We start from the raw sequence: 20,081 nt of genomic DNA on the forward strand, positions 1-20,081 counted from the left end.
GATACCCCAGGAGCAACAGTGTCCCCAATTTGCTGGGAAGTGGCGGTGCGGTCCCAGGTCGACGGGCACGTGCACCTTCCGCCGACCACTGACGACAACATCGATGTACTGTGGAGACCTCACGCCCCACGTGTTGAGCAATTCGGCGGTACGTCCACCCGGCCTCCCGCATGCCCACTATACGCCCTCGCTCAAAGTCCGTCAACTGCACATACGGTTCACGTCCACGCTGTCGCGGCATGCTACCAGTGTTAAAGACTGCGATGGAGCTCCGTATGCCACGGCAAACTGGCTGACACTGACGGCGGCGGTGCACAAATGCTGCGCAGCTAGCGCCATTCAACGGCCAACACCGCGGTTCCTGGTGTGTCCGCTGTGCCGTGCGTGTGATCATTGCTTGTATAGCCCTCTCGCAGTGTCCGTAGCACCGGTGTCAATGTGTTCTTTTTTCCATTTCCAGGAGTGTATTAATGTAAAACCACAAGATCCTTAAAAGTAACATCCAGTCTTGTACTCTCAAATTTTGACGAAATTTTTAACTTTTTTTGATGTGTCCTCCGAACAAGACACAGCCGGGTCAAGAGCACCAGCCGGCCGGAGTGGCCGTGCGGTTCTAGGCGCTACAGTCTGGAACCGAGCGATCGCTACGGTCGCAGGTTCGAATCCTGCCTCGGGCATGCATGTGTGTGATGTCCTTAGATTAGTTAGGTTTAATGAGTTCTAAGTTCTAGACGATTGATGTCCTCAGAAGTTAAGTCGCATAGTGCTCAGAGCTATTTGAACCATTTTGAACCAAGAGCACCACAGGTGCGAAGATGCGAGCTGATGGCATGTCCATGGAGACTCGTCACTTGGGTGAGTTCCACCAGCCCCACGAGCGGCGTTGGGAATGAAGATTCCGACTCCGGGTCGGCCAACTGCCGGTCGAGTACTATCCGCCAATGACCAAACGACAACGTACAGAAGCCTACTCGGAAGACGGGACAGCAGCTCACGCCCAATTTGTTATACTTCTTCGTCCAAGGCTGACTTATATAGGGAACGTCATTTAGTGAACTCTTAAAAGTTAACGAACAGTTGTAATTTGCATTGCTATGTACAGTGATTTCCTAATCTAATTCCCTCAAGTCGGGTGATGCTGAGGGAATTGGATTAGGAAATGAGACACTTAAAGTAGTAAAGGAGTTTTGCTATTTGGGGAGCAAAATAACTGATGATGGTCGAAGTAGAGAGGATATAAAATGTAGACTGGCAATGGCAAAGAAAGCGTTTCTGAAGAAGAGAGATTTGTTAACATCGAGTATAGATTTAAGTGTCAGGAAGTCATTTCTGAAAGTATTTGTATGGAGTGTAGCCATGTATGGAAGTGAAACATGGACGATAAATAGTTTGGACAAGAAGAGAATAGAAGCTTTCGAAATGTGGTGCTACAGAAGAATGTTGAAGATTAGATGGGTAGATAACATAACTAATGAGGAAGTATTGAATAGGATTGGGGAGAAGAGAAATTTGTGGCACAACTTGACCAGAACAAGGGATCGGTTGGTAGGACATGTTCTGAGGCATCAAGGGATCACCAATTTAGTATTGGAGGGCAGCGTGGAGGGTAAAAATTGTAGAGGGAGACCAAGAGATGAATACACTAAGCAGATTCAGAAGGATGTAGGTTGCAGTAGGTACTGGGAGATGAAGAAGCTTGCACAGGATAGAGTAGCATGGAGAGCTGCATCAAACCAGTCTCAGGACTGAAGACCAAAACAACAACAACATGTACAGTGAAGTTTACCTACGAATATTTGCACTTAGCCATTGAGGGTTTTTTTTGTGTTACATTGCATTGCACTGTTAGAGATTTCTTTATTCAACAAGTCACAAAGGTAAGTGAACCTTTTTAACTCATCTGTGTGGTTTGTTACTAATTTATTGGTGTGTTGTAGAGCCTTCGTTCTCCTATCCTGTTACCTGTGCTTGAGGCATAGCTGTCTAATATCGGCAGGGAGGAATTTTCTTAGCGGTTTACTTTGGCAGAAGCCGTTCCTCGAACTCACAAACTCGGCCTACCGTAACAACAGTGGCAACCCGATCTCCCCAGCAGTAGCGACGAGGCCTTTACAAAACTGGCGACGAGGATTTGGAAAAAGTTTCCACGATAGTTGCTATTTATCTATTGGATGGATAAATAAATAAATACCAGCTCTGCTGCAAAGAATTAAAATGTACCTCATCGGGTTGTTAAAGGTTGCTGAGGGGTGGGAGGAGCATGAGAAGTCGGAAGAAAAATATCTCTCTTAAAATGAGCGTAAAAATCTGTTTCGTTTTACAACTGAGCAAGTCGTCATTCAGAATCGCACTCTGGGGATGGAGCATGTGGATGACTGATACGATGGCGACACAGACGAAAGAGGCGGCAGAGGCAACAGGAAATATATCCACAACCAGCCGTTATTTCCTCAAGAAGTAACTTCATGACAGACGTTTCTAGCCTACGTAGAAAAATAGAACAAGAATAACTCTAGCAACATGGCGCAAAAACCCAGAAAATTAACTACTCACATACTGAAGCACATACACCACCTACAGAGAAGTTCTTGAACATTATTGCAGATGCTTCCAAAGCCGGCACATTGCGTTGTTGTATTTGACCACGAACGGTACCTGTGCAATGTCCTCAATTCGTACCTAGTGTCAGACGTGGTCGGAACAACGTTCCGCCTAGTTGTGACAGTATTAATGTCGGATACAAGTGAATTCGGAAGAGAGAAAATTGTTGTTGCTCGTATGGTGTGTGTATCCCATCTGTCTGGCATTTTAAGAGGCACCGTATCGACGATCTATATCGTGTACAGGGAGAGCAGAGAAAAACAGCGGCGAACAACGTGTGTGTGCTGAGTCATGGCCAAAGACAGTCATTGAAGAGGAGTGTGACGAAACCTAAGACGACGACAACCGCAAAAGTCACTACAGAACTGAATGTCATACTCGCGAGACCTGTCAGCACACAAACAACATGTTTTGAAGGTAGGAGACGAGATACTGGCAGAAGTAATGCTGTGAGGACTGGGCGTGAGTCGTGCTTGGGTAGCTCAGATGGTAGAGCACTTACCCGCAGAAGGCAAAGGTCGCGAGTTCGAGTCTCGGCCCGCATAACAGTTGTAATCTGCCAGGAAGTTTCATATCAGCGCACACTCCGCTAAAGAGTGAAAATCTCATTCTGGAAACATGAAAGTGTAACGCCGGAAATGCATATCCTCCTATTTCCATCTGCTGCACTATAATTTTTTTTCCTTATTTTGTTACCTGAAGATATGACATTTATGTGTCTTTATATATTGTAATAGATTTTTACTGTTTGTATATATATATTGATGCATTTATAATTGGTTTGTTTTGTGAATATTATTTGTATTTTTACGCTGGGTCTTGCCTAAGGAAAACTATGCTATCGAACGAATACATCGATAGGTCGTGTGGAGGACCAAACTGTTTAGGATCTTTGGTAGTGTTAACTCTGTCGCGTGGAGCGCGGGCAGAGGGAGAGTCTGGCTGGGGTGGTGCAGTGGAGCAGGTGTGTTGTGTGACGCTCCCGCGAGTTGCCGCGCTTTCGGGGTTTGGCAGCATGTAATTGCGCTCGACTTGCCATGATAGTTTCTGACACGGTGTCGCGGACGGGAAGCATTAGCTGGCGCACATCAAGAGCCCGTTTCGCCTGGTGACCGTGTCGAGAAGAAGGCGCGCCAACATCCAGCTTCTGCAACAGCGACGGCCGACAATGAGTGACTGTGGCCACCTCCTCGATCGACGGCTTCAAACCTTCAATCAACCAACAAGGAAGACTGGAAGCACGTAAAGTTTTAGAAATGTATGGCAGAACTCAGCTTTTCAAACTGATCCATTTTCATAACTAAATGACAGCAACATTACATGAACCTTTGTTGCTCATTGTCCCAATTGCATTACCAAGTAGGGTCCCTTCCTTTTCTGGAATGAACCCGAGTGTCGTTGAAATTCAAACGCCAGCATCATTCGATTTCACTGCTTTAATTTCAAAGTTCAGTTAAGGTATTCATAGCTGGCTACAATATTCAGATTACACAAGCACAAATTAAGAGTGCGAGTTTTGTTACTGTATTTTAGCTTACATGTGACTGCAGCTCAGCTTGGTATGTACTAAATTTTACTATTGTTAATTGTTCAGAATCATTTAATTCAATTTCAAAGTTAAATCTCTTATTTCTAAATTGCGTAGATTCAAGTAGCTTTTGAAATGATTGTTGAGGTAGTCCAAGACTAACCGTATTTTACGGAATTTCGATGTGCTTCAGAAAGAAAGCTCACTATTAACTTCAGTCACTAAATTAACTTTCGATTTTCCGGTTTTATTAATTCTTTTGCTAAATTAAGTCAGGGTGTAGCGAAATTTATTACTTCTGACAAATTTTCAGTTTTCACATTACATGTGTCAACCTTCAGTTGCCACGCTTCTAGGGGTAATTATATGTGTAATAACCTTTCTTTTTCAGTTATTATAGTAGTTGTCCATAGGACTGGCGACCATAATTTTCCCCAAATCTCAAATATCTAATTAGCGCCAATTAATTGTTAACGTGACGACCGCAAATTTACATTCTTTGTTAACTTTACCCCTTTTCAAAATTAATTTCCACCAGTTTCATTCGCATTTTTCCTTTCATTTAGATGAAACCGTTTCCTCCCTCTTTACCGACAAATTAACTTCGGTGACGATTGCTTTTCCCAAATTTCCATTAGGTACACGCGGTTTAATTTTTCACTGTCATCAAGGTCGGTAAGTGAGGGGGAGGTCACAAACGCAACTCCAACACCACTCATCACTGACTCAAACGCTCGTAACAGGAAAATTTAATGCTGAAGCTGCAATACCTGCATCGTGAAACGATGGATGACAGTCATTTGGTACAATAAGCCTTGTTTCACAAAGTTTCCAACCTTTGGCCGAGTTTCCTGCCTAAGAGTGAAACATGGCGAGAGTTCGGTGACGACTCGGGTAGCCATATTGTGATATTCCATCGACCACATGGCTACTATGCAAAGTCTGCTAAGGATTATGAGAGCATTTTGCCCGATCATGTCTGTGCAAAGGTACAGTGGTGATGCTGTATTCCAAAATTACAAGGCGCCGATGAAACAGTTCGTAAAGTCCAGGACTGCTTGTGTGAGAACGGTGATAAATCGTCGCATATCGCCTGGCCGCTACAGTCACCCGATCTCAATATTATCGAGCCCTTGCGGTCTACTATGGAGGAAAGGATGCGTGATCGCCATCTTCCTGCATCATCGTTGCCTTATCTTGTGACTATTTTGCTGTTAGAGTGGTAAATGGTTCCCTTGGAAACCATACAGGTCCCTTATTTACTCACTCCGGGACGGCTGGAAGCTGTTTTAAATGCCAACGGTTTTCCTACACCGTGTTAACCATGGTCATGCGTTTTATGTTTTGTGCGGCCAATCCTTGGATAATTACGTATGAGATGACACAACACACATACTCATAAGCAACTGCGAGCCCCATGTGTGTTGTATATTACAAGTTGTCAAATATGTTTAAACTAGACTTCACAGTAGTACTTTCTGCAACTAACCCATTAAACGTCTTTTCTATCATGGCTGTTTGCTACTTTATAAATCACAGCGAAGACGTTTATAGTAGATTAGCAATGCTGCACTGGTCCCTGAATTTTATGTAGACATAGTTCTCCCATGCATTTCAGCAATTCTTCCAATTACACAATCAGATTTGCTCATAATTTTTTTAAACATCGTTGAAAGAGCATCAATGTAAATAAAGACTTTTTAAAAATTATGAGACTCTTGACCGCCTACAAACACTTATTAAAATAGTGACTGATTTCAGTTAAAGTAAGATCCCCTTCAGACCGGTCACTAATGGCGCCTGGTAGCAGATACTGTATGATGATATAATAACGTCGACTGCTGTACTTCCGTTCGTGTCTCAACGTAATGTAACTGCCCAGTTCACTACCTTCACCTGCGGCCATTGGAGATTGGTCTGAAGATGGCCTTACCTTGACTGAAATTAGTCAACATTTTACTAAATGCTTCTTTAAGTGATCAAGTTTGTTTTGATTTTTAACTTACAATTTTTTAATTTAAAAATAATAAAAAATCATTTTTTTCTTCTTACGATGCAGCATCTCACAGCTTACTCGGCCTGCACCAATATCTTAAACAGTACATAATAACATTAATGAATAGCTATGACCTTTTGCTCTCTTTTCCAAGGAATCTGTTACCAACCAACAAAATAAATGTCGTAAGTGGATGGCAGTTATACACGGTAGATTTTTTCATCAGCACATGTGCCATTTAGCTTCTAGAAGCAGAAACGTTGGAGATTTGCAATTGTTAATTCTGTTTATCCGAGTGTAAGGGAATTAGTAACGGGATTTTTTGTTCTTTTCCATATTTGACAACACTGATGAAACAATCAAGTGCCTTAGCCTCACAGTTATTCTTGTGCGTTGGATCTGTTGGTTGAATGAATATCCACATTCGTAGTGATTTTGCGGCGCACTCTCCATATGCACAAAGCAAGAAAAGAGGAAGGTAATGGGGGCCTGCATTTCTCTGAAGCGACTAAAGCTTTGGGAATTAATTTCACAATGCAGCAGCAGTACGGTCAGAGCTATATTAGTGACCGAAAAATTTAGGAGGGGATACACCGCTTTTCTGACAGGAATAATGTACATAAGACTGGAAAAGAAAATAGGAGTTCTGTTAGATGACGATCAGTTTAGCTTTAGCAAAGGTCAAGGCACCGGAAAGGTAGTTCTTACATTGCTGTTGATAATCCAAGCAAAACTGAATAAAAATCAACAAACATTCATACGATTTCTTTTAAACACTGTAGAATGGTGTAAGATGTTCGAAATTCCGAGAAAAACAGGGGTAAGTTATAGGGAAAGACAGGAAACATACAATATGTAAAAGAACCAAGGGGGAGCAACACGACTGGAAGACAAAGAACGAAGTGTTCGGATTGAAAAGGAGTCTGTTCAGTCTACACATCGAAGAAGCAGTGACGGAATCAAATGAAAGTTTCTACAGGAGGAATAAAATTCAAGGTTAAAGGGGAGCAATGATAAGATTTGCTGACGACATTGCTGTCCTATGTGAAAATGAAGATCACTTACAGGATCTGCTGAATGGAATGAACAGTCTAGCGAGTACAGAGTATTGAGAATACATAGGAAAAAGACGAAAGTAATGAGATGTAGCATAAATGAGAAAAGCGAGAAATTTAACATCAGGATTGATGGTGACGAAGTAGATGAAGTTAAGGAATTCTGCTACCTTGGAAGGAAAGTAACGCATTACGGACGGAGCAAGCAGGATACATAAAGGAGATCAGGACTGGCAAGACGGGCATTCTTGGTCAAGAGAAGCCTACAAGTACCAAAAAAGGTCTTAATTTGAGGAAGAAATTTCTCTGACTGTACGTTTTGAGCGCAGAATTACATGGCAGTGAGAGATGGACTGCGGAAAATCCGGAACTGAAGAGAATCAAAGTTTTTGAGATATTATTCAACGGAACAATGTAGAAAGTTAGGTGGACTGATAAGGTAAGAAATGACGAGATCCCCACAGAATCCACAAGAAAATGAATATATAGATAATTCTGGCAAAACAACAGACAGAATGATAGGAAATCTATTGAGACATCAGGGAATAACTTTCACGATATTGTTGAGCTGTAGAGAGTACAAACTGTAGCAGAAGACAGAGACCAGAATACTTCCAGCAAATAACTGAGGACGTAAGTTGCGACTGCTGCTCTTACACGAAAAATGTGACACAGAGAGGAATTCATGGTAAGCCGCTTCAGACCATTCGGAGAACAGGTGAATAAAAAAAAAGTACGCTCAAAGTTGGCGTGTAGCTCTCTGGCTCTGGACCAAAGAGTGTTCATGTCGTGCACCAAGCGGACAACAACGCTGAGACAGTTGGGAGATGACTCACAGCGATGGTCATGCCACATGAGATGACATTGCGCATGAATCGATCATTAAGTATGTTTCAGTACCTGAAATTAACCAAACACCTTATCTCTGTCTGTCCATTATGGCCTTGGGGAATTCGACTGGTACGTATTTCTTGATTCAAAAAACTTCACCAACAGCCGTATGTTTTGGTTTATTTTATTTTGTATCACAAATGCTAGCAGTTTTGGCAACTCAATATTGCCATCTTCAGGTCCTATACGCTGTTATCGAATTAACAATCTTATCGAATGGAGCAATAAAACTGGCGTCGTAAATCCGAACATTATACAAGAAATTCCTGTGAACGGGTCAGAGGACTTTGTTGCATAACGTCACGTCGATTACGACATCGTATGAAGGCTTTCACGATCGGATGACATATCTTCTGGTAAACCTTCCGGGATGTAAGGTCGTGGTCCATGAAACTCTTCAGCTCCTAACGTTTCGTCCAGAGCTGCGCTGGACATCTTCAGAGGGGTGTTTCTCCTCCGGTGAGACTCACCGGAGGAGAAACACCCCTCTAAAGATGTCCAGCGCAGCTCTGGACGAAATGTTAGGAGCTGAAGAGTTTCATGGACCACGACACTACATCCCGGAAGGTTTACCAGAAGATTACGACATCGCCGGCCGGGGTGGCCCAGCGGTTCTAGGCGCTACAGTCGGAAACCGCGCGACCGCTACGGTCGCAGGTTCGAATCCTGCCTCGGATATGGTTGTGTGTGATGTCCTTAGGTTAATTAGGTTTAAGTAGTTCTAGGGGACTGATGACCTCAGAAGTTAAGTCCAATAGTGCTCAGAGCCATTTGATTACGTCATCATTAGGGATGGATGCCACTCAGTCCTCCCATGGCACCCTACGACATAACGTTCGAAGAATCACAGCACTTCTGATGATGGCCACATGGAGGGTATGTGTGGAACATTGATGTACTATTACTAGATGATTCATTCAGTTGCATTGTTGGTGGTACTTCATTCATGTGTTCGGTTTCGGAATATTACACGGTCCAGTCGCGTTAATGAGACCACCGCCACAACATACAGTATCTAGCTACAAAAGACAGTTGGCAGCACTTGCAGTGGAGGTTTATAAAGTGTGTCAGGGGGACGCGGAAAGCAGTGCACTCACTGCGTAATTCGAGAGCGAAGCCTCATCCTTGGCTTTCGGACCAAGGGTGGAAGTATTTCCAAATGGACTAAATCTACGAAGTGCGGTGGTTAAAGTATACCGAGCACGAGAAAATGGTGCTGTCCAGAACTGGAGCCGATTAAACTGTGGTGCAATACGGTCCATAGATGACATGGGTGAGTGACGGCTGCTGGCATGTGTAAGGGCGAACAGGCGTGTAACTGTTGAGCAGCTGACCACCCGGATGAACAGTCTCTCCCCAAAGACTGTTAAGCGGACGTTGCTGCTCACAGTGCCTGTTTCATGTACCTGTGCTGGCTGCCGCCCTTCGACGAAGGTGACCGGAATTTCCACACCAGTACTTCAACTGGGAGGCCACTGAGTAGTGACAGGTGGCTCTTTGAGATGACAGATTCTGAAAGGAGTCACTCTGAAACAATCGCCAGGAGGATCCAAGCCGGAAGAGGGGGCGTTATGATCTGGGCAATGTTTCCATGGTGTGCCCTGGGTGATTTTGTCGTTCTCGCAGGTATAAGAGATCAGTGTGCGATTTGTGCTTTTACCAGTGTGGGGGGGGGGGGGAGGGGGGGGAATGTCTTAGGGGGTTAGTATAATTATATATGTTGCTAGCTAGGACCGTGGCGTTACCCATGGATAAACAGATGTTAATGCCGAAACTCACTATTCACGCGTGTGCACTATCAGAAAAGCCACTTTGTGAGATGTTTCAGTAAACCTTCAAATTTAGATCTCTCCTGAGTTGATCAGGAAACATCATGTCTCAGTTTTTCAAAGAGATGGACAAGAGAACTGTGACTTTCAAGGAAAGCTCGAAAAGCATTAAATGAGGAAGCAACCCAACGTACGCGAAAAATATGGCCTAGTTTTAATAGCTGCGAGGATAATTCTTGTGTAACACTTTGTAGTAGTCTGATTTTTGGGACTTCAAGAAAACGTAGAATATAAGGAATCTAAAAAAACCTTTATATGGTATACATCTGCTACATCATTCATAACATCGTGGACAGCTAATTTCATTTTGTGGTTCATACAATGAACGACAGTTAAATCCTTATGTAAATTACTTTCAGTAGAGCGGCTACGCCTGTGTAAGGTGCAAGCATTGTTGAGCCACCATCTGTTGTGACACCTACAAGGTGGTTTTTTAGTTTATCATTTGTAATGCCATACTTTTCAAGACCTGCTAACAGTGTGCTGAAAATGCATTCTCCTGTCCAACTTTCTCATTCAACAATGTCAAAAAAATAATCGCAAGCAACTCCCTCAAAGGACAAACGTATATATATTATTGAACAAGTTTTATTGGAAACCGTTGTAATTTCGTCCATCATGATACAAGCTCGCAAGTAAACGGATGACGCACCTTAGACGAAAGCAACAATGACAACCTGTTAATGATGATTTAGTTCTAAACGTTTTGAAATGCTTAACTACTACATGCATGGAGAGCTGCATCAAATCAGTCTCTGGACTGAAGACAACAACAATAACTACTAGATAACACTTTTTCAAAATTAACAAGCAAACATATTAATAGTATTAATAATAAGACTGTATTAAAAACTGTCAGTGTTCGGCTCCACAAATTTAAATTGTATGAAAAGTTTTACTCCAGTGCGTGGGAAACAAACATCCCAAGTTGGGATGCATAAACTAAAACCAGAGGAGGGGATGGTCTGATGCAGAGAGGGGTAAATCCCCCCCACATCCCCCCCCTGCAAATCGCACACTGCAAGAGATCAAATCAAGTTTGCACCTATCCTTGTGGACCATGTCCATCCTTGCATGTAGCTTGTTTTTGCTCGGCACGACAGCCTCTAACAGCAGGACAACGCAGTGTCTTGCCCAGCTGGCAGAGTACGAGCGTTGTTTGGAAGAACGCTAGGTTGGGTGTACGGCACTCACATGGGTGTAAAACTTGAGAGTTGGCAATACTCTCTTAGGATGTAAAGGTTGGCTACAGCGCGCATATACAAGCTCTGGAATCTAAGATATTGTTGTCGCGCCTCGCAGCGCACGGATTAACTAGTGGCAGTTTGGAGGCCAGTGTAGGAGCCCGCCTGCTCTGGTGGTGCGCACGTGTGTTGGGCGAGGGGTCGTCGCCGAGCTGCCGTACTGCCGTGTCCGCCAGCAGCGACACAGGATTTGGTATTTAGTTGATTTTTTTAATAATTTGCAAAGCGCTTATCAATTCAAAGAAAAGGGGTTGTGTATGTGCGTAGCAGCAGACGGTACTTTTGATAATGATAGGAGTTGAATTCTTAAGGGAAGCCATTGTTAGATTAAGTATTGATTTTTGTCATTGATTTCTTTTGTAATTGTCAGGGAATTGTTTCACTATGTTTTCAATTGAGAAGTATTTCAGTCTGTCTCAAGAGTTTGATAAATTTGTAATATTGCTTTAATGCCACTGGAGGCTGATTTACAAACGATGCGATTGTTCAAATAGCTTCTAGCGTTTTGTTAACTGAATGAGAAGGAATCGCTTTCAGAATATAATTTTTTGTTTGGGTTATCATTTCTCGAGTTTCGATTTGATCAAACCCTTCCTCTTGAATTATATGTACTTGTAGTAAGCTGCAGCAGCCGCAGCAACAGCAGGAGCCGCCATACAGAACATGCATTGCACTTAGCATGAATAGTAGAATTTTTTATGTTTTTGTCAAATAATGGAATGCAGCATATCAAGCAGTGGTAGCAGAAAGACCAAGTAAGTTATCTGTTGCGCACAGGACCAATAAAAAGAAAAAAAAAAGTTTTGGCGATCTCTGTAATAGTAAAGTTAACAAGAGTAAATGCACGAGATTTTCAGTAGAAAACACGAGATAAGAAGATAGATCTCGTGACTTTCAAATTCCCCCGATTTAAACCCAGTCGAGAATCTGTGCGTTCATATAGATCGGCTGTTAGCGCAGTTGAAAATAAAGTGAGAAACCTGACGTAGCTGGCTGCATATCCCTGTCCGTACTTTGTAGAGCATCAATGACTCTCTTGCGTACGTATCGCATCGGTCCGCGTTACAAAAGATGATTATTCAGATTTTCGGCACGTGGTCACGTAACTGTGACTGAGCAGTATCAAATTTCTTCTTGAGATACACTTGTGAGAGTTCATCTTAAACGACAAATTGAAGCACACAGAGTGATTGAAAACGTAGGCGTATCACCAATCAGCAGTGATATACAGGGTGATTCAAAAAGAATACCACAACTTTAGGAATTTAAAACTCTGCAACGACAAAAGGCAGAGCTAAGTACTATCTGTCGGCGAATTAAGGGAGCTATAAAGTTTCATTTAGTTGTACATTTGTTCGCTTGAGGCGCTGTTGACTAGGCGTCACCGTCAGTTGATGCTAAGATGGCGACCGCTCAACAGAAAGCTTTTTGTGTTATTGAGTACGGTAGAAGTGAATCGACGACAGTTGTTCAGCGTGCATTTCGAACGAAGTATGGTGTTAAACCTCCTGATAGGTGGTGTATTAAACGTTGGTATAAACAGTTTACAGAGAATGGGTGTTTGTGCAAAGGGAAAAGTTCTGGACGGCCGAGAACGAGTGATGAAAATGTAGCCTCCAAGAAGCCCTGATCTTACCCCCTGCCATTTTTTCTTATGGGGGTATGTTAAGGATATGGTGTTTCGGCCACCTCTCCCAGCCACCATTGATGATTTGAAACGAGAAATAACGGCAGCTATCCAAACTGTTACGCCTGATATGCTACAGAGAGTGTGGAACGAGTTGGAGTATCGGGTTGATATTGCTCGAGTGTCTGGAGGGGGCCATATTGAACATCTCTGAACTTGTTTTTGACTGAAAAAAACGTTTTTAAATACTCTTTGTAATGATGTATAACAGAAGGTTATATTATGTTTCTTTCATTAAATATACATTTTTAAAGTTGTGGTATTCTTTTTGAATCACCCTGTATATGGCGTCACTGTATAATTGGTATCCAAACTGGATACACGCATATACTGAGATATTTTTTCTTACAGTACATACCACTACTTGCTTTCGATGTGGTTACGCTTTGGAACACTATACGTACATAAGTGTTTCGAATGGGCGGGACTGTAACAAGCTAGTATCAAAATGAAATTGCATGGCTTCGAAATAAATCATGTGAATTAACTACCAAAAATAAAACATATGGATGGATTATCAAATGGCTCTGAGCGCTATGGGACTTAATTGCTTTGGTCATCAGTCCCCTAGAACTTAGAACTGCTTAAACCTAATTAACCTAAGGACATCACACACATCCATGTCCGAGGCAGGATTCGAACCTGCGACCGTAGCGGTGGCGCGGTTCCAGACTGTAGCGCCTACAACCACTCGGCCACTTCGGCCAGCAATGAATTATCCATTATCAGTATAGCAATGAAATACAGCTGAACGGCCGCAGGAACCAACGCATAAAGCTGAATCACGAAAAACAGATGGTTGTAGTGGTGGTGGTGGTCATTTAAAGGGAATCAATTGCGTGGTTATCAGTCCGTGGGACACAGCACTCCAGGGAAGATAGTTTTAGCAACGTAGACATAAAATCTTACAATGGTTGTCATTCACTGCCACTGAGTTTCACATTTTCGGCATCCGTTTCGGAGCACCCATTACTTTTGTTTCAGAAAACGGCCGGTGCGCAACGAGAGATGTCCGCCCGAGAGAAATTGCAGCAGCGGTCCCCGGCGCACGTAGTTGCCATACCTGTGCAGCTGGGCGGAAAACGCTTCATTTCACGCATCAGTGGCCACGGGACCGAGCCCTGCCCTGATGGCCACCAATCCTGGAGGCAACTGCCGCGGACCGGGAACTCCAGGTCGCTGCGAAGGCGGCACGTGTACCGGCAAAAACGTGTCTCCGATATGACACGCCCTTCACATCTGAGTTGTGATCATTGTGGAGACATTCCATTTGAGTGCCAGAAGCATTAATCTTCCGTCAAATGACAGCTCTCCCTTAAAATTTATCACAATCTGTGGTCTACACTGTTACTAAGATTATTAATTATTTTTTAACCCGTTGCTTTTCTTTTGTTTCAAACTGACACATTACGATTCTGCTTTGCTTCTTCTGGAGTTTCACTCCAACTAAGGACTCTATTTAACCCGCTGATTTGGCATTACGCTTCCTCGAATACTACATCTATTCATTTCTTTTTCATACTCTCTCTGTCAATTAATCCATATTCACCCACTATGTTTCCTTCTCTCCCTTTTCCTACTCTCGAATTCCAGTCACCCATGACGATTAAATTTTCGTCTCCCTTCACTACCTGAATAATTTCTTGTATCTCATCATACATTTCATCAATTTCTTCATCATCTGCAGAGCTAGTTGGCATATAAACTTGTACTACTGTAGTAGGTGTGAGCTTCGTGTCTATCTTGGCCATAATAAGGCGTTCACTATGCTGTTGGTAGTAGCTTACCCGCACTCCTATTTTTTTTATTCATTATTAAACCTACTCCTGCATTACCCCTATTTGATTTTGTATTTATAACCCTGTATTCACCTGACCAAAAGTCATGATCTTCCTGTCACCGAACTTCACTAATTCCCACTATATCCAACTTCAACCTATCCATTTCCCTTTTCAAATTTTCTAACCTAAGGGATCTGACATTCCACGCTCGGATCCGTAGAACGCCAGTTTTTTTCTCCTCCGCCCGGAGATCCGAATGGGGACTATTTTACCTCCGGAATATTTTACCCAAGAGGACGCCATCATCATTTAACCATACAGTAGAGCTGCATGCCCTCGGGAAAAATTACGGCTGTAGTTTCCCCTTGCTTTCAGCCGTTCGCAGTACCAGCACAGCAAGGCCGTTTTGGTTATTGTTACAAGGCCAGATCAGTGAATCATCCAGACTGTTGCCCCTGCAACTACTGGCTGACGTCGTCTCACAGCCGTCTCTGCTGTAACGTCCCTGGCCGACGTGCCGGCGCTTGACGTTTCGCCGGAATAAAACGTGGACTGAGATAAGAGGGGGAGAGTAATGAAAGAGGAAGCCGTCTGGTAGAATTTTGCACAGAGCATAACTTAATCGTAGCTAACACTTGGTTCAAGAATCATAAAAGAAGGTTGTATACATGGTAGAATCCTGGAGTTACTAGAAGGTATCGGATAGATTATACAACGGTAAGACAGAGATTTAAGAACCAGGTTTTAAATTGTAAGACATTTCCAGGGGCAGATGAGGACTCTGACCACTAACTACTGGTTATGAACTGTAGATTAAAACTGAAGAACCTGCAAAAATGTGGGAATTTAAGGAGATGGGACCTGGATAAACTGACTAAACCAGAGGTTGTACAGAGTTTCAGGGACAGCATAAGCGAACAATTGACAGGAATGGGAGAAAGAAATACAGTAGAAGACGAATGGGTAGCTCTGAGGGATGAAGTAGTGAAGGCCGCAGAGGATCAAGTAGATAAAAAAACGAGGGCTAGTAGAAATCCTTGGGTAACAGAAGAAATATTGAATTTAATTGATGAAAGGAGAAAATATAAAAACGCAGTAAATGAAGCAGGCAAAAAGGAATTCAAACGTCTCAAAAATTAGATCGATAGGAAGTGCAAAATGGCTAAACAGGGATCGCTAGAGGACAAATGTAAGGATATAGAGGTAAGATAGATACTGCCTACAGGATAATTAAAGAGACCTTTGGAGAAAAGAGAACCACTTGTATGAATATCAAGAGCTCAGATGGAAACACAGTTCTAACAAAGAAGGGAAAGCAGAAAGGTGGAAGGAGTATATAGAGGGTCTATACAACGGCGATGTACTTGAGGACAATATTATGGAAATGGAAGAGGATGTAGATGAAGATGAAATGGGAGATACGATACTGCGTGAAGAGTTTGACAGAGCACTGAAAGACCTGAGTCGAAACAAGACCCCGGGAGTAGACAACATTCCATTAGAACTACTGACGGCCTTGGGAGAGTCCTGACAAAACTCTAACATCTGGTGAGGCGAAATACCCTCAGACTTCAAGAAGAATATAATAATTCCAATCCCAAAGAAAGCAGGTGTTGACAGATGTGAAATTACAGAACTATCAGTTTAATAAGTCACAGCTGCAAAATACTAACGCGAATTCTTTACGGACGAATGAAAAACTGGTAGAAGACGACCTCAGCGAAGATCAGTTTGGATTCCGCAGAAATGTTGGAACACGTGAGGCAATACTGACCCTACGACGTATCTTAGAAAATAGATTAAGGAAAGGCAAAGCTACATTTCTACCATTTGTAGACATAGAGAAAGCTTTTGACAATGTTCACTGGAATACTCTCTTTCAAATTCTAAAGGTGGCAGGTATAAAATACAGGGAGCGAAAGGCTATTTACAATTTGTACAGAAACCAGATGGCAGTTATAAGAGTCGAGGGGTATGAAAGGGAAGCAGCGGCTGGGAATGGAGTAAGACAGGGTTGTAGCCTGTCCCCGATGTTATTCAATCTGAACATTGAGGAAGGAGTAAAGGAAACAATAGATAAATTCGGAGTAGGTATTAAAGTACATGGAGAAGAAATAAAAACGTTAAGGTTCGCCGATGACATTGTAATCCTGTCAAAGACAGCAAAGGACTTGGAAGAGCTGTTGAACGGAATGGACAGTGTCTTGAAAGGAGGATATAAGATGAACATCAACAAAGTGAAACGAGGATAATGGAATGTAGTCGAATTAAGTCGGGTGATGCTGATGGAATTAGAATAGGAAATGAGACACTTAAAGTATTAAAGGAGTTTTGCTATTTGGGGAGCAAAATAACTGATGATGGTCGAAGTAGAGAGGATATAAAATGTAGACTGGCAATGGCAAAGAAAGCGTTTCTGAAGAAGAAAAATTTGTTAACATCGAGTATCGATTTAAGTGTCAGGAAGTCATTTCTGAAAGTATTTTTATGGAGTGTAGCCATGTATGGAAGTGAAACATGGACGATAAATAGTTTGGACAAGAAGAGAATAGAAGCTTTCGAAATGTGGTGCTACAGAAGAATGCTGAAGATTAGATGGGTAGATCACACAACTAATGTGAAGGTATTCAATAAAATTGGGGAGAAGAGGAGTTTGCGGCACAATTTGACAAGAATAAGGGACCGGTTGGTAGGACGCGTTCTGAGGCATCAAGGGATCACAAATTTAGCATTGGAGGGCAGCGTGGAGGGTAAAAATCGAAGAGGGAGACCAAGAGATGAATACACTAAGCAGATTCAGAAGGGTGTAGGCTGCAGTAAGTACTGGGAGGTGAAGCTTGCATAGGGCCGACTAGCATGGAGAGCTGCATCAAACCAGTCTCAGGACTGAAGACAACAACAACAACAGCAACAACTCTGTCAATGGCCAGTTTCTTCATTACCTACAATGGGAAAATCCCTCATATTTTCTTGTCTATATTTTGTTATACCTCGCCGGCCGGAGTGGCCGAGCGGTTCTAGGCCCTACAGTCTGGAACCGCGCGATCGCTACGGTCGCAGGTTCGTATCGCGCCTCGGGCATGGATGTGTGTGATGTCCTTAGGTTAGTTAGGTTTAAGTAGTTCCAAGTTCTAGGCGACCGATGACCTCAGAAGCTATATCCCATAGTGCTCAGAGCTATTTGAACCATTCTGTTATACCTCCTATATAATCTTAACATCATAATGATTCCTTAGAGAACCAAATAAAATTCCCCAAGCAAGTGGCGTTCCTTTTTAATTTTTCAAAAATTACTGCTTTTCTTCTGTGTTTTGTGGGATTCCACATTTGGACGTGCCATGCTGAGGAAGATTGATATGATCGCTTGTTTCTTTTTGCATTATATGTGGGGCCTATAGTGCGCTTTAAATAGGCTTATGTAGGTACCATTTAGTTCATGGGCAGAAGGTGAGAAAACCCTGTAAAGCATGGTTTTTGCGTACCAAAACTGAGCCATGGATTACAAGACGACTTTGCACAGAAAACTTTTACGGTACATTCCTAAGATCCCAATATCCAATAACCCTAAAATTTTTCTTTAAATCTTTATTTATTTCCGAGGTTCAGAGATTCGAAGTTACCCAACTTGCGCACATAAAAGGCGCATGGAATACCAGATGTGTGGCGAAAACGTAGTTTATAAAGTGACGTAGGACGGCGATAAATACTCTAAAGTGTCTTCGTTATCATCAGAAAGTTTGTGGGAACACATTTTTGTAGGAATGAATCCCATGCAATTTTTTTTAAGGTAAAACACGGTGTACCATGTAAAATTACTTCTTCTTTACCTCAGTTCCACGTAACTAAATTACCAAAATTTTATTGATATATAAATTTCTTTTCGTATAAGTGACATTGTTGTGTACATAGTTCTACGTAGTCATCGTGTACACAACTTTCCCAATAGAGCGTGCCCCGCTAAGCACAACAGCACAGGCGCAGCGCTCGTCTGTCTCCGCACTACGAGATGGCGCAGTCTTAGAGACGGACCAAATTCTGCTTCCGCCGATCCGCGTATTAATATGTAACGCAGCCAATGAAATTGCTGCTAATGTGGAACCTCTTCTCCTTGCGGATCACACTCGCGCAGTGATACCTGAACACTCGAGGTATTATAACGAGTGAACAGACTTTCTATTAGTCAGTCTGCATCAGTCTGCATTAGTCTGTACGAGTCTGCATTTATCTGCACCATTCTGTACCAGTCTGCATTAGTCTATAGTCAAGTTTCAGTCTGCGCCTAATAAGATTATCATATTCCTGTACATAGCCATGAAGATAAATGAATAGACACTTTGTCAAATATCAGAGATATGTGAGAATAAGATTAACGAACCAAGACCAAAGGAACTTCAGATTGTCAATTGTAAACAGCATCCAGAATCAAGTTTAGTAATTTCTATGATTTTTATTATTTTAATAAATGTGTGTGAAAATTAATCAAGTTCTGTTTAAAGTTGGTCAGTGTCAATCTGCTACTCTAAGCTTGCAAGTGGCATTTCTATCGCCTGACCTAACGGCAGAAGATAAACACGACACGATAAGACCACTAGACATATTGCTAACACTCCCCTACTTCGTTAGAGCGACAAATCAAATAATCTGATGGTGTGTGTACCGTAGGTCTTACAGTACACACACCACATACATACTGACTTGTAACAGGGAAAAGGAGGGAGACAGTGGAAAACTGCTTCTATGGGAGACAAGAAAGGAGAATATGTTCCTGTTTTAAAAGACTAACTGAAAAGCGGTGTACCAGTTGCTTCACTTACCTTCCTCAGCACTTTTAAAACTTTTACCATAATTTGCGGCCTTGCGAACATATCTGCACTTTCTAGGCCGAGAGAGAAGGAGATAGTACAATGGAAAAGATACGGAAAAGTAATAAATACTGGAAAATAGTAGTTTTAGTATAGAGAGAGCAAAAGATAGAATGGCAGTTGATAGAAAAAGTGGGAGACAGTGGTAGTGGTACAATGACTGAATAGTGTTAAGGAAAGAGTGCAGGAGAGTGCTGGTGGGAAAGATATAAAGAGAAGGAAAAAGTGGAAGTGGTTGAGCGAGACAGCAACAGTGAGAAGGAATGAATGAGATGGTAGCAGTGATATAGAGCAAGAGGGAGAGGATGATAGAGCAAGGAGACAGTAGCAGTAGGTCAGAAAGAAGGAGACTGAGACTGTGAGAGAGGAGACAGCGACAGCTAGAGACAAAGATGTAATGAAAACGAGTTGCGCTGAAAGAGTGGATGAAATGGACAAGTGTGAGTAGAAGTTTATGAGTGACTTACAACGACGGACTAGTGGGCGTCAGCTAGTTAAAATTACTGGAGCCTCTAAGAGTGAAGCTGTGTTTTATGTTACAAATGGCTCGAATATTTTCGCATGGTTGAATTTTTGGAACATTTATTAAAGTTGCTGAGGAAGACAT

Source organism: Schistocerca cancellata, chromosome 8 (genome assembly GCF_023864275.1).
Source record: "Schistocerca cancellata isolate TAMUIC-IGC-003103 chromosome 8, iqSchCanc2.1, whole genome shotgun sequence".
Classification (NCBI taxonomy): Eukaryota; Metazoa; Arthropoda; class Insecta; order Orthoptera; family Acrididae; genus Schistocerca; species Schistocerca cancellata.